This window comes from Trichosurus vulpecula, chromosome 6 (assembly GCF_011100635.1).
Source record: "Trichosurus vulpecula isolate mTriVul1 chromosome 6, mTriVul1.pri, whole genome shotgun sequence".
NCBI classification, from domain to species: domain Eukaryota; kingdom Metazoa; phylum Chordata; class Mammalia; order Diprotodontia; family Phalangeridae; genus Trichosurus; species Trichosurus vulpecula.
In genome coordinates, this window is record NC_050578.1 from 267,799,271 (window position 1) to 267,818,569 (window position 19,299).

General features: G+C 42.3%; 1 pseudogene; it reads left to right on the forward strand.

Moving 5' to 3' along the window:
* The first annotated feature begins 444 nt into the window (after positions 1–444).
* Positions 445–5,022, forward strand: LOC118855162 (annotated as a pseudogene).
* The last annotated feature ends 14,277 nt before the right edge of the window (positions 5,023–19,299 follow it).

The following is a 19,299-nucleotide window of genomic DNA, read 5'->3' on the forward strand; positions in this document are numbered from 1 at the left end:
GGTAAATACATTCTTATTGCCCTTGGAAAAGTAGGAAGGAGTCAGCTTGTGAAGCACTCTGAAGCCAAACAAAGGATTTTATATTTGATCCTGAAGGTAATTAGAAGCTACTGGAGTTTATTGAATTGGTGGGGGGACAGGGAGAGCAAGAGTGACATGATTACACCTGCATTTTAGAAAAATCAGTTTGATTGATGAGTGAGGAAAGACTAGAGTGGGAAGAGGTTCGAAACAGGGAGTTCCCCCAGGACACTAAAGCAATAATCCAAATATGAAGTGATGAGGGCCTGAACTGGGGCAGTGGCAATACCAGAGGAGAGAAGGGAAAATCTACATGAGAGGTGTTGTGCAAGTGAAATTAATAGGATTTGTGAATAGACTGTATTTGGGGGGAGTGAGGGAATAAGAACCTGAGAACGAGGAGTTGCAACCTAGGTCACAAGCATGGGTAACTTGAAGGATGGTGGTGACCTTAATAGAAGTGGGGAAGTGGGGAAGTCAGAAAAAGATGATGGTTTAGGGTAGGGCTGTCCAACCTTAGGTTTTTATTGAAACAATAGACAATATATTTTGATTTGCCATTTTAGCAAGAGCTCTGTTGTAGCTCGGCTTCCTTTACTAAAATATTTATGTAAATTTCTATGCTTGTAGGACGGCCCCATAAATCACACTGCGGGCCACATTTTGGTGTACTTAGAGAATGGGAGCAGGGTCTGAGCCGAGGGTTGGAGAGCTACTCCTTTTTGGGCCACGCACAAATAGAATGTTTCTATCAGAATTTCTGAGCGCCAGGGGAGAGGGAATTAATTAGGTCTAGAGAAAGACCCTGGGACTGCAGAATAGAAAAAGGCAACGTTAAGATAGCAGTAGCCTCAACATTCTGGGCCCTCTTTTGGCTGCCCCGTCCCACGTCCTCCTCCATGTGCTCTTTTCTCAGGTCCTCCATTATTTAAGATAAGTCTGCTTCAGTTCCCAAGCCCGAAAAGAGATCTTCTTTACTGAGGATGGAGAGGTCCCAGCAGCTTTCGATATCACAGGCATATCTATTACTCCTGACCACACCTGGCAAACAGCCAAAGTGGGACACAGACTTCAGGAAGCCTCTGGGGAAAGAGTTAAGAATGAACGGTAGTGTTATCACCCGGGCAGAGGGCTCTGGAAAGGTGAGAACTGGAAAAATCCACTCCCCAAATCAAAAATAATGCCAACTCGCCAGAAGAAAAAGTAAGTATGGGCCAGTTTCCCCAACCCAAATCCACTTGTGCTTCATTGCAATTCATCCCAACTAGTGGGAAAACAGAAAAGTAGAGACTAGGGACCAGTCCTCTATAACAAGTCCAACTCCTAATAATGACCGATGGGTATTCCCACTGCTCCTCCAAACCTCACCAAGCTCTTTTCCCTCTCTCTGCCCAAAGAGTAGGTCCCTCCTCAGTCTGCAGTGAGAGATGTCCTCTCCGAACCCACAAGTCAAATGTCCAGGGAAATCCAAGCTGTTGCTTTGAGCGTCTTCCCTGTCCCAGAGGAGGAATTACCAATGTGCTAGGTAAGAAACACAGAACGATGTTGTCCACTGGCTCACCATGGTGACCCAAAGCAGACATTGGTACTGGATTCAGAGTAAAGCACTTTTCTAAGCAGATGGAGAAGTAAGTGGTTTGGAAATGAGAATGAATGGATAAGGTTTATTAAGTGCTTACCGTGTTATTAAGGAGGGTTTTATGGAGGGGTGAGGGAGGCATTGGAAAGGAACAGAAATGCTACAAGAAAAAAATATACATACATACATATATATGTAGGTGTATTATATAGACATACATACATACATAATTAGATGAGAAGGTCCATGTGGCAAAGAGGGGCAACCTTAAAGGAATGCTACTGTTGTTATAGCGTGCAGAGCAAGGGAAGCACACTGCCCCACCATAGACTGGACCGGCCACAAGATATAGACAAGCTCGGGTATGTCCAGAGGAGGGTCACCAGGGTTATGAGGAGTAGAAGAATATGAGAAAGAATATGATCCCATATGGAGGGCAGTTGAACAAACTAGGGCTGTTTAGCCAGAAAGACAGAAGCATAGGAGGGTCCACTGTAGCTGCCTTTTAAGCATTAAAAAAAGCTGTCAGGAAACAGAGGGATTCACCCTGTTCTGCTCGGTCCCAAAGGGCAGGACTAAGAATAATGGATAGAAACTGTTGAAAGGCAAGATTTCCAAAAGAAAGATTAGTGAGATCCCCAAATGGAAGAGGCTGCCTCGGGAGATATGGCTTCCCCTTCTCTGAAAGACCTGCAGCAGGGGATAAAACGACCCCTTAGCGGGGATAGTGTAAAGGGGATCCCAGACCTGGCACAGATTGGACCACATTCAGTTTGAGGCAATGTAATTTTATAATTCTGCATTGCAAATGGGACCGTGAGAATGGAGAAAAAGAATAATATTGTACATATGGAGGAAACTTGGGTTATTCCCTCCAGAAAAGAATCAATCAGTAAATGAATAAATGAAAAATAATTTATTAAATCCTTACTACGTGTGAGCCTTGTACTAAGCACTGGAGATACATATAGGAAAAGCAAGTGTCCTTCCCCTCGGGGGAATCACATACTAATTGAGGGAGATGACACATAAGAGAGATCAGCTGCAGTGCAGATGGGAAGCTGTGGTAGTCTTAAGGGGAGAGCAGCAGGGAACATGGCAGGGGCAAAGGGGCTTAGGATATGTTGGCAGGTCAGGTGGCAGTGCCATACTGTGGAATATGGAAGGCCTAGTAGAAGTCAAATAGGTCAGATATGGCATTAAAATGCAAGGATCACCCTAATTTGGGAATTCCCTTCCATGATGCAGATCCCAACCCACCAACAACCAGCCATCCAGCCTTTGCTCAAAGACCTCCAGGGAGGGCAAATTCACCCTCTACTTTTAAATACCTCTTGTTGTTTGGAAGACTCTTTTTGTGACATCAAGCCAAACCTGCCTCTATCTAATTTTGCCCCATTGCTCTTGGTTCTGCCCGCTGAATCCCTCCTCTCCTTAATAATCCTTAAAAACTTTAGAATGTAAAGCTGGATAGAATTATAGAGGTCATATAACCCAACTCTCTCATTTTACAAAGAAAGAAACAGAGAAGCTCAGAGAAGGGAGCATCATACAGGTGATAACTAGAATTTCATCCCATACCCTCTGACTCCAACAGTTTCCCATATATGACACAGCCTCTCATCAAAGGGTACAGCAAATTGCTATTGAGAACAAGTTGAGACCTAATTGACAGTCCCAGACATTACAGAATCTTGCCATGTGTAACTTCTTCCTGAACATGGAAGTAGCAAGAATTTAGTACCTAGAAACCGGGATCCAGCCTAATAGTGGGAGAAAGCATCATTCCCATACTGTCTCCTCCAAAAGAGCCTTCAAAAATCACCTTGTTACTAAGTGACTAAAGGAAAGTTCTCCCCCAGTGCAAAAATCCTCTCTACCCCTACATCCCTTTCTCTGAGTAATCACTCAACTTCTCCTTGTTTTGTCTCAGACACTGGCAGTTTCTAGGCATAAGCTAACAGGGGGCACCATGAAACCACAGAAAGGAATGAATTTAAAGTCAAAGGATCTGGGTTCAAATCCCACCTTGACACTTGCTTCTCATGTGAGATTGAACAAGTTTTCACCTCCCTGAGTCTCAGTTTCCTAGCTGTAAAAGGAGGGAATTGGGCTAGATGGCTTCTGAGGTCCCTTCCAGAATTAGGTCTATGATCTCATAAAAGGAAATATTATAGAGCTAAATGTAAAGTCCTTAACTTTGGTTCAAAAAATCAACCGTGCTAGTACAGGAGGGAGGGGACACAATGAGAAAGCAGTTCTTATAGAAAATATCTAGAATATCTAGAAGTTCACATAGAAATATCTAGAATATCCAGAAGTGAACTACAAACACAATAAAAGCCAGCCATGTCATGTGGCAGCCAAAAATAAAAATGAGAATGCAGTCTAGTTTAATAGTAATAGTACAGTGTCAAAAGCAAGGGAAGATCCACCACATAACCAGGGAAAATTCTCTCACTGTGCAAATTTTCTCTCTTCTTTCTCATTTTATCTAACTCATCACCCAACTTCTCTTGTTTATTTCAGACAGTGCCAGTTGCCTGAAGTGCCCAAAGGATCAATGAAAACAATGAGAAGAATCAGTGAATCCCCAAGATTCTTGACTTCTTCTCCCACAAAGAGCCCCTGGGCATGGCATTAGCCTTCTGCACAACCCTCTTCTTTCTCCTTTCCTTGACCATCCCTGGCATCTTCATATGGCATCACCACACTCCCATAGTCAGAGCCAACAACCACAGGCTAAGTTACCTCCTTCTCTGCTCCTTTGGCATTATGTTTCCTCTGCCCATTCATGTTCATTGGTTTCCCAATACCTCTGACCTGTGCCCTGCACCAGGCAGCCTTTGGGATTATCTTCACAGCCTGTGTGTCCACCATTCTGGCAAAAACCATCATTGTGTCTGCCTTCAGGGCCACCAGACCAGATGCTAGACTCAGGAAGTGGACAGGACCAAGTCTCCCCAATGCCATCCTCATTGGTCCAGGTTGTTCTGTGTATGTTTTGGGTCACAGGCTGGCCTCCAGTGCCCATGAAGTCTACAGAGGCAGGGCCCAAAGTCACTATGCTGTGTAGTGCAAGCTCCTCGGAGCTCTTCTATGCTACGCTAAGCTACTTGGGCTTCCTAGCTCTGGTCAGTCTGGTGGTGGCCTTCCTAGCCTGCCAACTGCCTGACACCTTTGATGAAGCCAAGTACATCACTCTGAGCATATTGGTCTTCTCCTGTGTTTGGATCTCCTTCATCCCAGCTCACCTTAATGCTCAGGGCAAGGATACTGTAGCTGTGGAGATCTCTGCCATTTTAGCATCTGGGGCAGGCCTGATGGGCTGTTTATTCTTACCTAAGTGCTATATCATCCTGCTCCAGCCTGACAAGAACACAAGGGACCAAATGAGGTGCAAGAAGCATTTCAAGAGATGAAACTAAGACCAGTTGTTCTGCTGTCTCCATCATAGAAAGGCATCACCACTTTGTATCTCTTCCCCAAGCTAGCAAGGAGAACTTCTGACATTTCAAAAAGACAAATGTCACCCTTTTGCATGGAGTGATAGATGAGGACAGCACTCATATAATATAGCAATGTCCCCTGACAGAGGACCACAACCTGCCTTCACGAAAGGATGGCACAAAGACAATTGAGGGTGTGCAAGGTCTACTATTCGCAGCTCTCTTAAGCAATGCTGTACAGTCATGGGACCCTGGATTTACATCAGAAGATCATCTAGTCTGACTGATTCATTTTATAGATGAGGAAACTGAGGTTAAACAACTGACTAAAGTCACACGGGTGGTAAATTAGAGTCAAGATTTGAACTCTGACTACGTCAAATACTGTGCTTCTTCAACTACATAGGCTGAGCCTGGGGGCCATCTCCAGTCCTCCTGATTTATATCTGGCCACTGGATCCAGATGGCTCCAGAGGAGAAAGTGAGACTGGTGACTTTGCACAGCCCTGCCTCACTTAAATCCAATTCACATGCAAGTCAGGGCATCAAATTCCTGATGTCATTGTCCTCTTCAAGAATGAAGGATGAACAACAGCCTGAGCCTAGGTGTCTCAGAAGATAGAGTCCTGGTCCTGAGTCAAGGAAGATTTGCATTCAGATCTTGATTATTCCATTTATTACTCATGTGACACTGCAGGTTAGATAAACATATCATCTATGCAATTAACTGAGCCACTGACAATAACATAATAAATAGAGGCAAGTGAAGATGCCTGAGCAATCACTGGAGACCAGGCTCCAACATGGAACAATTAATGACTACATTTTGAGCATAACCATTCATGTAGTTCCAAATTTATTTGATTGTATCCTTGTCTGAATAATAAAGATGAAAAAGAGTTGCGTAGGAGTAGGTGGTGACTTCTTGCTAAAAGATATCAAGTCGCCTATCTGTAGACCCATCATGAACAACAGGGAGATCTGCTGTTTCCTTGGGGAATGGAACCAGGTCACAACAGAGAACCCCTCAAATTCGATTAGCATTAATCAATCCTTATGATTTGTGTGAGGATAAATGATTCTACGAAAAGACACATTCCTAGGGATGATGTTTTCTGAGGCAAAAAGCTAAGCACCAGGGTACCAGTGGTGTTTTAATCACTACTGTTGAATAGAGATAGGATTTGAGGAGAGAACAGATCTAAGATTCAACTAATTGCCTCAATAGATTGCATCTGAGAATGGAACTAACTTTTTGGAATCAAAATTTAAAATAGCAGAATGATGGACCCTTGAATAGGGATGGAATAAACCTAACAAGGGCCAGTAAAAATTTTAACTGCCTGATGTTTTGAAAACCTGATCATGAGGGCTTAAAACCAAAACTTGAAGGAGGGGGAAACTGTCATATGTATGTCCCAAGCCAGATACAACAAGAAAAAAATTAGCAAGGACAACTGAGAAGGTGAATAGCAAAAGAGACAGGCAATAATTTACAGTAAATGGTACAGTGGGAAAAGCCCTGGCTTCAGAGTCAGTAAACATGGGTTCGAATCCTGCCTCTGATGCTACCTGCGTGACTCTGGAGCTCCATTTCCATATCTGTCAACAAAGATGTTTGGACTAGGTTCCTCTGAAGCCCCTTCCAGTTCTAAAGCTATGACCTTATAAGAAGAGAGGTATCAATGACCCCACAGTCTCAGATGTTCATGAACAAATCTATAAAAATAAAAGACATATTGCTTTCTGGATTGCTGATCTTTTTTTAAGTCTAAGTCCCGTAAGTGCTGTTAAGTTTAGCGTAGCTGGCATAGCCTTCAAGCACCTAGGCTCAGCTCCACAAGAGGAGTCAAAAGGAGATGTTTATGATATGAGTTTATAATGTATAATGTGTCATGGTTCATAAAGTGTTTTACAGCTAATATGGAGAAGAGGCAAAAAGAAAAAAATATTTTAGGGTCTTTCAGTGTGTAGTAACGACCTCTCATATTTCTTTAACATTTTTCACATTTGAACACCACAAGAAATCTAGAAGGCAGCTTTTGTTGTTTAGTCATTTCAATCCTGTCCAACTCTTTGTGACCCCCATTTGGGGTTTTCTTGGCAAAGATACTGAAGTGGTTTGCCTTTTCAGGGCTCCTCATCCACCTTTTGGGTCTACCCAGCTCTCACATGTGGCTCCAAGAAGCTGTAGCACACACAGTGGCCACACCCTGCTAAAAAAAAATCTCAACAAACAGGCTAAGCCATGTTGAGAGTAACTGACAGACCTCAAATTTGTCAGTAAATTAGGGGGATGTCTGCCCCAATTATGTGAAGACTTCCCCAAGTGGAATGGCTAAATGAGAACAATTTGTTCCAATGACCACAAAGGCGGCTGAAGCAGGTCCTGTGGAGTGCTTAGAACTGGTCAGATATCGAAGATGCCAAGGTCATCCGCTGCACACTGGGCCATCGCCAGTCATCCTGACTTTTGTCTTACCCCTGGTTTTTGATGACTCTGGAAGAGAGAGGGAGGTTGACAACTTTGCCCAACTTTGCCTCACTTCAATCCAACTCATACGCAAGACAAGATATGACCTATCTACCGTTTTACCCCAACATCTTGATATCATTGACCCTCTTCAGAAACAAAGGATAAACAACAAACAACTCACATGTATGTGCAGAAATGTAAAAAGATTATCATTACATGTTGAAAGAAATCATGTGTCCTTACATACGTTATCTTCTCCTTTAGAACGTAAGCTTCCTGTGAGTAGCAATTGTTTCATTCATTGTATTTGTATCTCTAGCACCTAGTCCTGTGTCTAAAACATAGCAGGCACTTAAAAATACTTGTTGATTGACTGAACTAGTTCTAGGTCACACAGAGAGGGCAGCAGTCACGTCTTGATTAAGATATAAGGACACAATGCCTCCCCTTGAGCAGTTTCCCATTGAGATGACAAGGCACCTAGACATGCTTGTGAAATGATATAAGAAAAGTGAGACTGATAACTGCACAAATGTCAGAATGTCTAATTCTAGTCCTGCCTTCTCTGCTTATGACCTTGGGCAGGTCTTCTTTTGGGATCTCAGTTGTCCCATCTGTAAAGTGGAGTTGATAATGCCACTCCACAGGGTTGTGGGCAACCTAGAGCGCTCTCAAGGACAGGTATCAGGATGATGAGGAAAAGTGAAAATCATATCATTTGAGAACAGCAAGGATTTGGGGATGTTCAGTCTCCAGAAAAGAAGACGCAGGGGAGACATGATAGCTACATACAAGTAGTTAAAGGGATAGCATAGCTAAGAGGAATTAAAATTGTTCTCTTTGGCCCTAGGGGGTAGAATTAGGGAACATGAGTGGGAATTGCAAAGAGGTAGATTGCGGGTAGACATAAGGAAGAGCTAGCTAACAATTAAAGCTATCCAAAAGTGAAGTGGGCTGCTGGAACAGATACTGAGCTCCTAGACAATGGAAGTGTTCAAGAAAAGATCCAAAGTCAGCCCATCCATCAAGACACAGTACAAGTCCCACATCCTCTAGGCAGCCTTCCTTCTATAACTCAGCCCTCATTAGGCACCCTCTTCACTGACCTGCTACCATACTTACACTCTTTAAGACACACAGTGCTTAAGCCTTAACTATATGTCCAAAACATGAAAGGTATGAATATTGGCCTGAAGAAAAACGAGGAAGGAGGTCCCTTAGAGCTTGGGAGGATCAAAGATGTCTCCAGGGAGGAGCTGGCTTCTGAATTAGACCTTGGATGATGGTGCCTTGGTGATGAGCCTTTCTGAATTTGCCACCATAATAGTCCCAGTGTCCAATGGGAATACTATTCAAAACCAGTGACTGACTGGCAAAAAGCAAACACTGGTTGGATTCCATGCAAATTCCTACAGGCATTAAGTTGTCCAGAGAAGAGTTCTTTTAGGAAGTAGAAAAGAGGGTTCGTCTATTGTCACCTCCATCATTGGTCTCCCTGTTCAAGCAGCACCCATCCTGCACATCCTGTCCCTATTATGTTAGGCTTAATGGTCCACCCTCTCATTTGGGAGGGAATAGAGAATCCCCACTTATTTCCTATGTAACAGCATACATGTGCTGCCACAAGTTCCCCTGATTCCCAAGACACAGTTTCCTACCTCTCTAATAGAAAGTGTAAAGGAAGAGAAGGAAATAAGAATCTATATCATGCCTACTGTGTGCCAGATGCTGTGCTAAGACTTTATAACTATTATCCCATTTGATCTTTACAACAACCCTACAAGGTAGGCATTATTATTATCCCCATTTTACAGATGAGGAAACTAAGACAAACAAAGGTTAAGTGACCTGACCAGGGTCACACAACCAGTAAGCATCTGAGGCTAGATCTGAATTCTGGTCTTCCTGACTTCAGGCTTCATACTCTATTTCCTTCTCTGCCAGATGCTTCATGGAGGGAGGGGTAGAGTTTATGAAACTTCCATTTATATGCACCTTGAAATTAGTGTTCAGCTAGTTTTTCCCACAAATTTTGTATCTGTCCCCCATGTTTCTTGGAGATTTGTAACCAAGCTTTGGCTTTCTACCCACCTGTCTTCAGTCATCATCAGGCACAATTGCAATATCCCACGGATCTATACTGACATATAAGGGTTTGACGGCTGTCACTGCCATTCAGCAATGCCCTTGGTAGTTTCATGTAGACAAACAGCACATCAGTTTATTGAGGGAATAGTCAGGCCCACTATTTTGTTATTTGACTATGCAGTTAAGCCAAAGCTGACAATCAGTAGTCCCATAAGAACTACAGGTGAAATGATGTCCATCCAAACATAGTTTTGGCCTCCTAACCACTAGCCCACAGCCACCATCAACACAATTCAATAACTCAAAGGTCTATACGGTAAGAAGACAATCTAATTTCTGTCATTGTCATTCATAAGTGGAGACCTGGACCCCGGATTTTTTGTGTCATGTAGATAAACAGCCCAGAAATTTAGTGGATTCAGTGAAGAATTGCTCATTTGACTGAAAATTCCAGTCAAAGTAGTTGACCAGTTGCCCCAGGAGGATACCAGTTGAAATGGTATACAACCAAACATACATCTGTCACTTGGTGGGATAGCTCTTCAGAACTGGGATTTCAGAAATTACCTTGATTGAGAAAGAGACTGAATAACTGAATCTCCTGTGGTTTCAACCTCTCAGATTCTCTCCCTTTCCCTCCCTACCAGACACGATCTCTTTAGACCACTGCCTCACAGAGTAGTCTTGAAAAGTTATAAACACTATCTCACAGAAGTGGTGCTACTAGGAGCTTGAGAAAGAGCTATTCCCCAAAACAGGTGTATAAATCAGAGACTCATTCTGTAAATAGCAAAAAAAATATAGGGGACAGTCAATAATTCAGGTTACTTCATGTTTTTTATTGACATTCTATGTCATTTACCTATAACATCCACTTAATAATACGTTCTCCTTCCTGGATCTACTTAAATAGCCACTTGAAATTTCTGCAATGGAAAGCATCAACATGTTTCCGAAATAAAATATTTGAAAGACTTCAGTCCTACAAAGGTCTATGGTTTCATTCATATGGATCCTCATCCACAATGGACACAGATAAAACTTTTTCCTCATCCTAGTCAATGATCTGAAGACATCCACTGCTTGTTGGTCAGTCTTCTGGTGATGAGCCTTTCTGAATTTCCCACCATAATAGTTCCATTGTCCAAGGTTCATAAGCTTAGCATTATCTCAACTCCTTACTTTCTGTCACTCCTTTAGGTAGATCAGCAGCAGACTCCAGGCCTCCCAGGGATGGAGCTCTGAGAGGCACTCATCTTAACTGTCTTCTGCCCAGATCTTTCTCCAATCACATCCCCTGTACTGAGCTTGTGAAAGATACAAAGATGAATCAGATAACAGGATCCTAGCATTTAGAAGGGGGAAAGGTCTTAGAGATCAACTAATTAAATTTAGTCTGTGTCCAGATAAATAAATGAGACCTAGAGAAGAAAAGGAAATTGCCTAAGGAAATGTGAATGATGGGCCTTGATTATGAAACCAGGTCCTCAGTCTACAAACCTAGCCTTCTTTTCTCATTATGATCTGCCATGGGTTTATTCTTGTTGTTGTTCAGTTGTTTTCAGATGTGTCTGACTCTTCATTGACCCCATTTGGGATTTTCTTGGCAAAGATGCTGGAGTAGTTTGCCATTTCCTTCTCCAGCTCATTTTGCAGATGAGGAAACTGAGTTAAGTGACTTGCCCAGGGTCCCACCACTGGTAAGTGTCTAAGGACAGATTTGAACACAAAAAGATTAATATTCCTGACTCCAGGCATGGCACTCCATCCACAGTGCCATAACCTACTATGGTGATATTTAAAACATGTTTGATTAAGTTTGAACAGCTCTGGCTCTGGCATCTAGCTGAATACAAGGCTGCCCAATCAGGGTAAATGGCAAAGAAAAGAAGTTAAGTCTGGAAAACAATGCTTGAGGCATGAGCCATATTTGTTTCCTCCTTTGAGCTCTGGTTCACTCTTTCATTAGAATTCTTCATCCAGTTTTCAGTGTGTTCTCTATTCCCAAGCTGTCACCATTCTGCTATCATGTTGGTGCAAAAAGCACTGGTGAGAGAAGATGGAAATCAATGTTCTAGTCATCCTCCCCATTCACACATCAACCCATTCTATTCTATCTTAACTATCTGGGATTTGAACCCAGGTTCTCAGGCTCTAGTCATACTGTGCTAATCAGTATTCTACAGATACTATGGTCTCTGACCTCATGCAACATACAGGCTAGTAGGAGATCAAAGACAAATACAGTTTGTGCAGAAAAAAAAGAACATTAAAAGTCCATAGTTTCAGGCAACTACCTGATTTAGCATTAGAAATTCCTTTTCATTCTTGATGTGGATTTTGGGCCTCCCCTAAACCCAAATTAGGGACTTTGTGAAAAGAAACAAAACACTAGTGGGTTTTTGGGTGGGTGGCCCACTTTGCTCTCAAGATCCTGAGGGGCATGCAAATGATATGAGCAAGAATGAAAGCTAAGGAAAAGAAGACAGGGTCCTGGGGCTCCTCCAGGTTCATATTTGTGCCTTTATTATTTTTATCTAGCAGCATCAGCAGAAAAAAACCTTGTTTACTGTATTCTTACCTCTGTAAAACCTCATTATCCTTCTCCAGTATTATTATTATCATTATCATTGGGGTGTAGGATGTGTTCAGGGAAGACTAGTACCTCTGGCATGATGGATGCCTAGCACTTTTCAGGGCCACTTTCCACTTTTGGCATCCACCTGATTCACCCAACTCTCATCTGCAGCTCCCAAGAAGCAGTAGTATGAACAGTGGCCACATCCTGGTAAGATGGGTTAAACCAGGTTGAAGTTAACTGAGGGACCTCAAACCCATCAGTGAATTAGGTGGGTGTCTACCCCAAGTACGTGAAGAAGTCTGCAGTGGAATGGGCAGAAGAGAACAATTTGTTCCAACAGCCATGAACGAGGCTGAGGCAGGTACTTTGAAGCACTTAGAGCTTGGCTAAACATCAAAGATGACAAGGTCATCCACTGCATCCCAAGCCATCACTAGTCATCTTGACTTTTGTCTTGCTGCTGGACTTGAAGAGAGAGTGAGGCCAATGACTTAACCTAACTCTGCCTCACTTAAATCCGATTTATGTGCTAATCAAAAGACATCACCCATGCCATTTTGCCATTTTTACCAACCTCAAGTCCCATGCAACAGGTAAGAGATGAACCAGCAGAAGCAGATACACTGCAACTACACTTGTAGTCACAACCCTGCACACAGATGGCCCAGGTCATAGGGTTGTCTTCTCACTGGACTGAAGCAGTGATGGGATTCAGTAGCCCCTATGAGCAGCCTTTTTGAAGAACCATACTGTTCACCTACTGGACTAACGAAGGGGCTAGAAAATGTACTCTTAAAATTGTCTGCTTCACCCAACCCTGCCCTTCTTAGCATGGCATGTGGGGATCCTACGCTGTGGTTGAAAAATGCCAAAAAAAAATGCACAAAAACTTCTGCAAAGATGATTCCAGTCACCGTCAGTACATTGAATGTTTGTGCACTTATGAACAACACGAAATCCAATAGACCTGAAAGAAAAACAGCTCTTGTTGTGAGAATACTCAGCAGGTATCACATCCAAATAGCAACCCTGAATGAATCAAGGCTGGCAAATAAATGAAGGCCAGCTTAATGAAATTGGAGCTGGATTCACATTTTTTTGGAACAGCTATGGTGAAAGGGGGTGCCATGAGGCTGGCATAGGTTCAGCAATCAAAACTAATCTAATCAACAAGCCTATCTGCCTACCAAAAGAAGTGAACAACAGGCTTATGATAATGTGATTGCCATTTGCAGGAAAGGACCATGCCATCATCATCAGTGCTTATACTCCCACCATGACAAACCCTGATGGAGTCAAAGAAAAATGTTATGAAGCCCTAGAAACCCTCATGATCAATGCACTGAAAAAGGACAAGCTTATAATTCTGGGTGGCTTTAATTCAAGAGTAGGCACAGACTACCAGACATGGCAAGAAGGCCCTGGGAGTTATGGAGTTGGAAACAGCAACAGCAACGGTCACTTACTACTGAAGATTTATGTATCTCATGACTTTCTCATTACCAATGCTGTTTTCGATTTACCTAAACACAATAAAACTTCATGGATGAAGCCTTGCAACAAACATTGGCATTTAATAGACTATGTCATTGTAAGGAGAAGAGACAGACAGGTTGTGAGAGTAATGAAGGTAATGTGGGGTGCAGAGTGCCTGACTGATCATAGACATATCTCCAATCTAAATATTCATATCCAACAAAAGTGACAGCTCCAAAGCAAGACAACTACCAGAAGACTTAATGTCAACAGATTAGAGCTCTTCTCTGAGCAGGAACAGTTTGTTGCTAACTTGGAGAGAAAGCTAAGCAAATACATGGTTGGCAACAGTGGAGCAGAAAGGAGTGGGCAGCTTCAGCATTTACTCATCTAGGCCAGAACACTCGAAAACATCAAGACTGGTTTGACAAAAATGGTGGGGAAATTCAGAAGCTGCAAAATGAAGAAGGAGAACTCCACAAGGTTTACCAACAGGATAGTCTGGCAGTCTCTGAGAAAGCAGTGTTTAATTCCAATCAAAAGAAAAATGTGAGTGAAACTTAGAGAAATGCAGGATTCTTGGCTCAGTAAGAAGGCAGATGAAATTCCATTTTACTCTGATAATAACCATCCAAAACACTTTTTTGATGCTCTGAAGGCTATTTTTGGGCCAAAGACCTATGGCACACATCAACTACTCAGTGCTCAGGAAGCCACATTGATTAGTGATAAGGACACAAGAGAAATGGGCTGAACACTTCTTTAGTGTTCTCAACAGACCATCATCAATCAATGCCGAAGCCACTGATCGTTTACCTCAGGTAGAAGTCAATCCCTCCCCAGCTGAACTTCCAACTGAAGAAGAGGCTTTGAATGTTATTTTGCTCTTCTCATATGGCAAAGATGGTGCTGATTCCATTCCAGCTGAGGTCTACAAGGCAGGCAGTCCACTGCTCACACAAAAGCTGATTGAAATTTTCTAGATTATATGGCAAGAATCCCCCAGGAGTTCAAGGACGCCTCCATTGTCCATCTCTACAAATGTAAAGAAATTGATTGTCCTGTAACAATCACGGTGGTGGGGGGAGTCTCTCTCTTAATGAGTGTTGGCAAGATTCTTGTCAGAGTCCTCCTTAATAGGCTGGAAGATGGTCATCTACCTGGAGTTTGCTGCCTGACAACTCCAGGAGAAATGCCAGGAGCAGAACAGAGCTCTGTACATAACGTTCATTGGCCTAACCAAGGCCTTTAAGATTACCAGTTTTGAGGGCTTATTGAAAATTATGGCAAAATTTGGGTGCCCTGAGAAGTCCATCAGTATTGTACATCAGTTTCATAATAGCATACTTGCCTGGGTTCTGGATAATAGATGATGCTCTCACACTTTAGTCCCCATTGAAATGAAGCCGGGCTGTGTGCTTGCTCCCACACTTCTGAGCATTATGTTTTCAACCATGCTGTCAGACATCTTCAAACAAGATCAAAAATGGCAGGAAGGGCAGCTACTGCACTGACAGTAGATTATTTAACTTGAAAAGGGATGCGAGCCAAAACTAAAGTGGAGGGAGAGTTGGTGCATGATTTTTTGTTCGCAGATGACTATGCACTCAATGCAGCCTCTGAGGCCGAGATGCAACAAAGTATGGATCAATTCTCTGCTGCTTACACTAATTTTGGCCTAACAATTAAAACCAAGAAAACCCACGTTCTCCACCAGCCAGCACCATACCATCCATACATGGAACAATCAGTTACAGCAAATGGAAAATTTTTGAATGCTGTGGATAAGTTCACTTACCTTGATAGTATACTTTCCAGGGATGTACATATAGATGAAGCAATTAATATACACATTGCCAGAATTATCTCAGTGTTGGCAGACTCCAAAAGAAAGTGAGGGAAAGAAGAGGTATTAGGCTGCCTACCAAACTGAAGGTCTAGAGGGCCATTATGCTGACCTCATTGCTATATGCCAGTGAAACCTAGACAGTATACCAGCACCATGCCAGGAAACTGAATTACTTCTATTTGAATTAACTTAGGAAGATTCTGAAGATCATCTGGCAAGAATAGGTACCAGACACAGAAGTCCTTTCTTGAGCTAAACTGCCAGATATTCAGACTCATCTGCAGAGAGCACATCTCTGATGGATTGACCACATTGTTTGAATCCCAAACACATGTTTGCCTAAAGGACTATTTTACAGAGAACTTGCATGAGGCAAGAGTTCACATGGAGGTCAGAAAAATGATCCAAGGACATTCTCAAGGTCCTCTGAAGAACTTTGATATTGATGTGAGAAATGGGAGACACTGGCACAGGATGGCCCAGCATGACGTGCCCGCATCAAATAAGGCACTGTGCCCTATGAGCAAAGCAGAATTACAGGAGCTCCAAAGAAACATGAGATGTGCACATTTAGAGACATCTCCACTGCAAATGTTCACATGGACTATTTGTACCTGACCTGTGATAGAGCCTTCTGAACTCCTACTGGTCTAGTCAGCCATAGGCTGACACACCGTACCTTGACTCCAACGTAGTGATGTCATTTTCATCCTCTTTGAGAATGGAGGACAACAACCAACCGATCATTGTTCTATAAGAGTACTAGGCTGCTGACTCTCTGCTCTACTGATTAAGAGTACTTTGTAATTCAGTGAAACATTTATTAAATGCCTACTATGCCAACAAGTTCCCAATTTGGATTTAGGGACCATAAGATCTATATAACAAGTTATTTTTAACATTTTCTTTTTTAAATATATTTTATTCATTTTATTTTTTCAATTACATTTTTAAAATTTTAACATTCATTTCTTTTTAATTTTGAGTTCCAAATTCCCTCCCTCCATCCCATCCTTGAGAAATCAAATAATATGATACCCATTATACATGTGAAGTCATGCAATACATATTTCCATATTAGCCCTGTCTGCATAATAAGTTAAAGAGGATTTACAAGGAATTTCTAATGCTAAACAATATAGTCTCTTGGGACAATGAACTTTAAATTGGTACCAAAAGAATAGACAATTTTAACCTTTTATTGGCTGCCATTAGTGGCTACGCATTAAGTGTGTTCAACCCACCCTTTACAAAAGGAGGATTTCTGACCACCATACCTTAGCAATTTTGCCCTCCGCTCAAGTTTCCTGGCCACACATTTTCCCTATAGATGTGACTCCTTGAATACCACCTGGTAATGTGTGTGATGTGGAGCTTTGTATATATTCCCTTCCTACTGTTGGTGGTCTAGAAGCCCATGATATAGTACTCTCCTTGTGCACATGGTAGGAGGGGAGGAAGGAAAGTTGGAATGTTCCTTGTTGCTATGTTGTTTGAAAGTCTTTCACTTTGTTCCCCTTAGGTCTCTGGCTAACTACCAATACATTAGTGGGGGCTACAAAGCTATAGTTTTGAGTGGGCATAGACCTACAGAATACCTTGAACTTGAAGTATTTTTTTCTTGGGGGCCACAATTCTCACTAAGTTGCAGTCTGGACTCTGCCAATGGCCCCAACACAAGGTACCTAACTCCTTCCTCTCCCCTGCCTTTTCAACTTCCTTTTATTTATATGTCGTCTCACCCTATTAGAATGTAAGCTTCTTAAGAACTGGGACTATCTTTTAGCTTGTGTTTGCATTGTCAGCCCTTAGTACAGTACTGGCACATCGTAAAGTGCTTAATAAATCTCGTTGACTGGCTTACAGAGGGAAAGGCCCAGTGGAGATAATAGCTAAGATTCACATTTCTCCTTAAAGTTTGATCAGTACTTTACATCCATCATTTCCTATGATCCTCATCAGAAGCAGAGAGATAAATAATGCAGATAGTATCTCCATTTTACATAAGAGGAAAACTGAGGTCCTCGGGCTAACAGGCATGCTCTCAATCACACAGCTAGCTAGTGTTAGTGGTGGCATTCAAACCCAGGACCCTTCTGACTCTGAAACCAGCACTCATTCTTCTCCATAATGATACCTCCTCCACAAAGGTTCTTAACCACTGCTCTAGCATCTTCTTAAGCTCTATTCTATTGCCCACTGAGATCCCTCTGAAGGTGGGAGAGAGGCCCTATTCTTGATGTTGCTATAGGGAAATGTTTCCCATATGTTGAAGATAGGGGCTGCATATAGTTCTGAGCTGAATACATTGTAGGCCCTCAGTGAAGGTGTGTTGGATAGATAGATGGATGGATGGATGGATGGATGGATGGATGGATGAACTGTCCAGTCATCTGATTCATGATTCATAGAATTGAAGGCACGGGAAACAGCGAGGTGCTGCTGATTAGGAGTCAGGAAATACGGGTTTTGTTCCTGGCTTTGCCCACTCAAAAGTGCATTTCTGTGCCCTTGGGTAAGTAAGTCAGCTGCCTTCTCTAGCCCTATTTCCTCACCTAATCAATAGGAATGATAACCTTTGCCCTACTCACCATTCTCACAGAGGTGCAATAAGCATCTTCTAAAGAAACACATAGGAAATATTCTCTAGTGCCCTTAACTCGGTCAAGGGCACTGCTATCCTTTTGACCTTGGACAAATAAGTCACTTAGCCACCCTGAGCCACAGTTTCCTCACATGTAAAATAGGGAAATAACATCTCCGCTTCATACTTTACAGAAGTGTTGTGAGGAAGGGAAAAGCTTTGTAAATTTATAAAAGAAAGAGAAATGGGAGCTGTTCTAACGGTCAAGAAAGCTGTGTCTTTTTTAGCACCGAACCTCAGCCTCATCAAGACCCTCTCCCATTAGATGTGATCCTAGATAGCTAGCTAATACAGTAGATTGAATATCATACTAGGAGTCAGGAAGAACTGGGTTCAAATCCTACCTCAGATACTAGCTGAAGAATCCTAGGCAAATTGCCTAACCTAAGCTTTTGTTTCTCCATCTGTAAAATGAGGATAAAAATAAAAAACAACCCAGAGTTATGAGGATCAAATGAGATGATATTTGTAAAGCATTTGGCAAACCTGAAAGTGCTATAGAAATGCTAGTTATAGCCTGCCCCCAAGTGCATGAAAAATGCCATAATACCAACATCATCACGGCAGCCCTCGCTGCAAGAGAAAAAAAATGCTGGAAACAAAATGAGTAATTGGAGAATGACTGACCACACTGAAGTATGTAAAGGTAGAGGAATAGGATCACACTTTGTGATGAGAAATGACAAATATGAGAAACATAGAGAAAATCACAGGATCCTAGACTCAGAGCCAGAAAGGCCCAGAGAGGTCACTGAGTCTAAAATCTCCATTTGACATATGAGGAAAGTGGGGCCTAGAGATGTGAAGTGACTTGTTCAAGGTCACGAAGCTAGTAAGTGGCTGATGGCAGATTCAAACTCAGATCTTCCTGACATCCAGATTAATGCTCTAACCATTACACCACACTGCCTCCTATGACATACCAATTGGTGCAAAGGTCAGAAAGCAGAACCAGAAGGAGAAGAATACTGTAAAAGAAAAGAACACTACATGACATCAGATTTCAGATCACACACAAAGTCTGATCTTGGTTCCAGGGAACCCCTGATGATGAAACAATCTTCTGCCCTCACAGTAGAAAGATGGTGGACCACAGGTATAGATACATATACCAGTCAGCTGCTAATTTTTCAAAC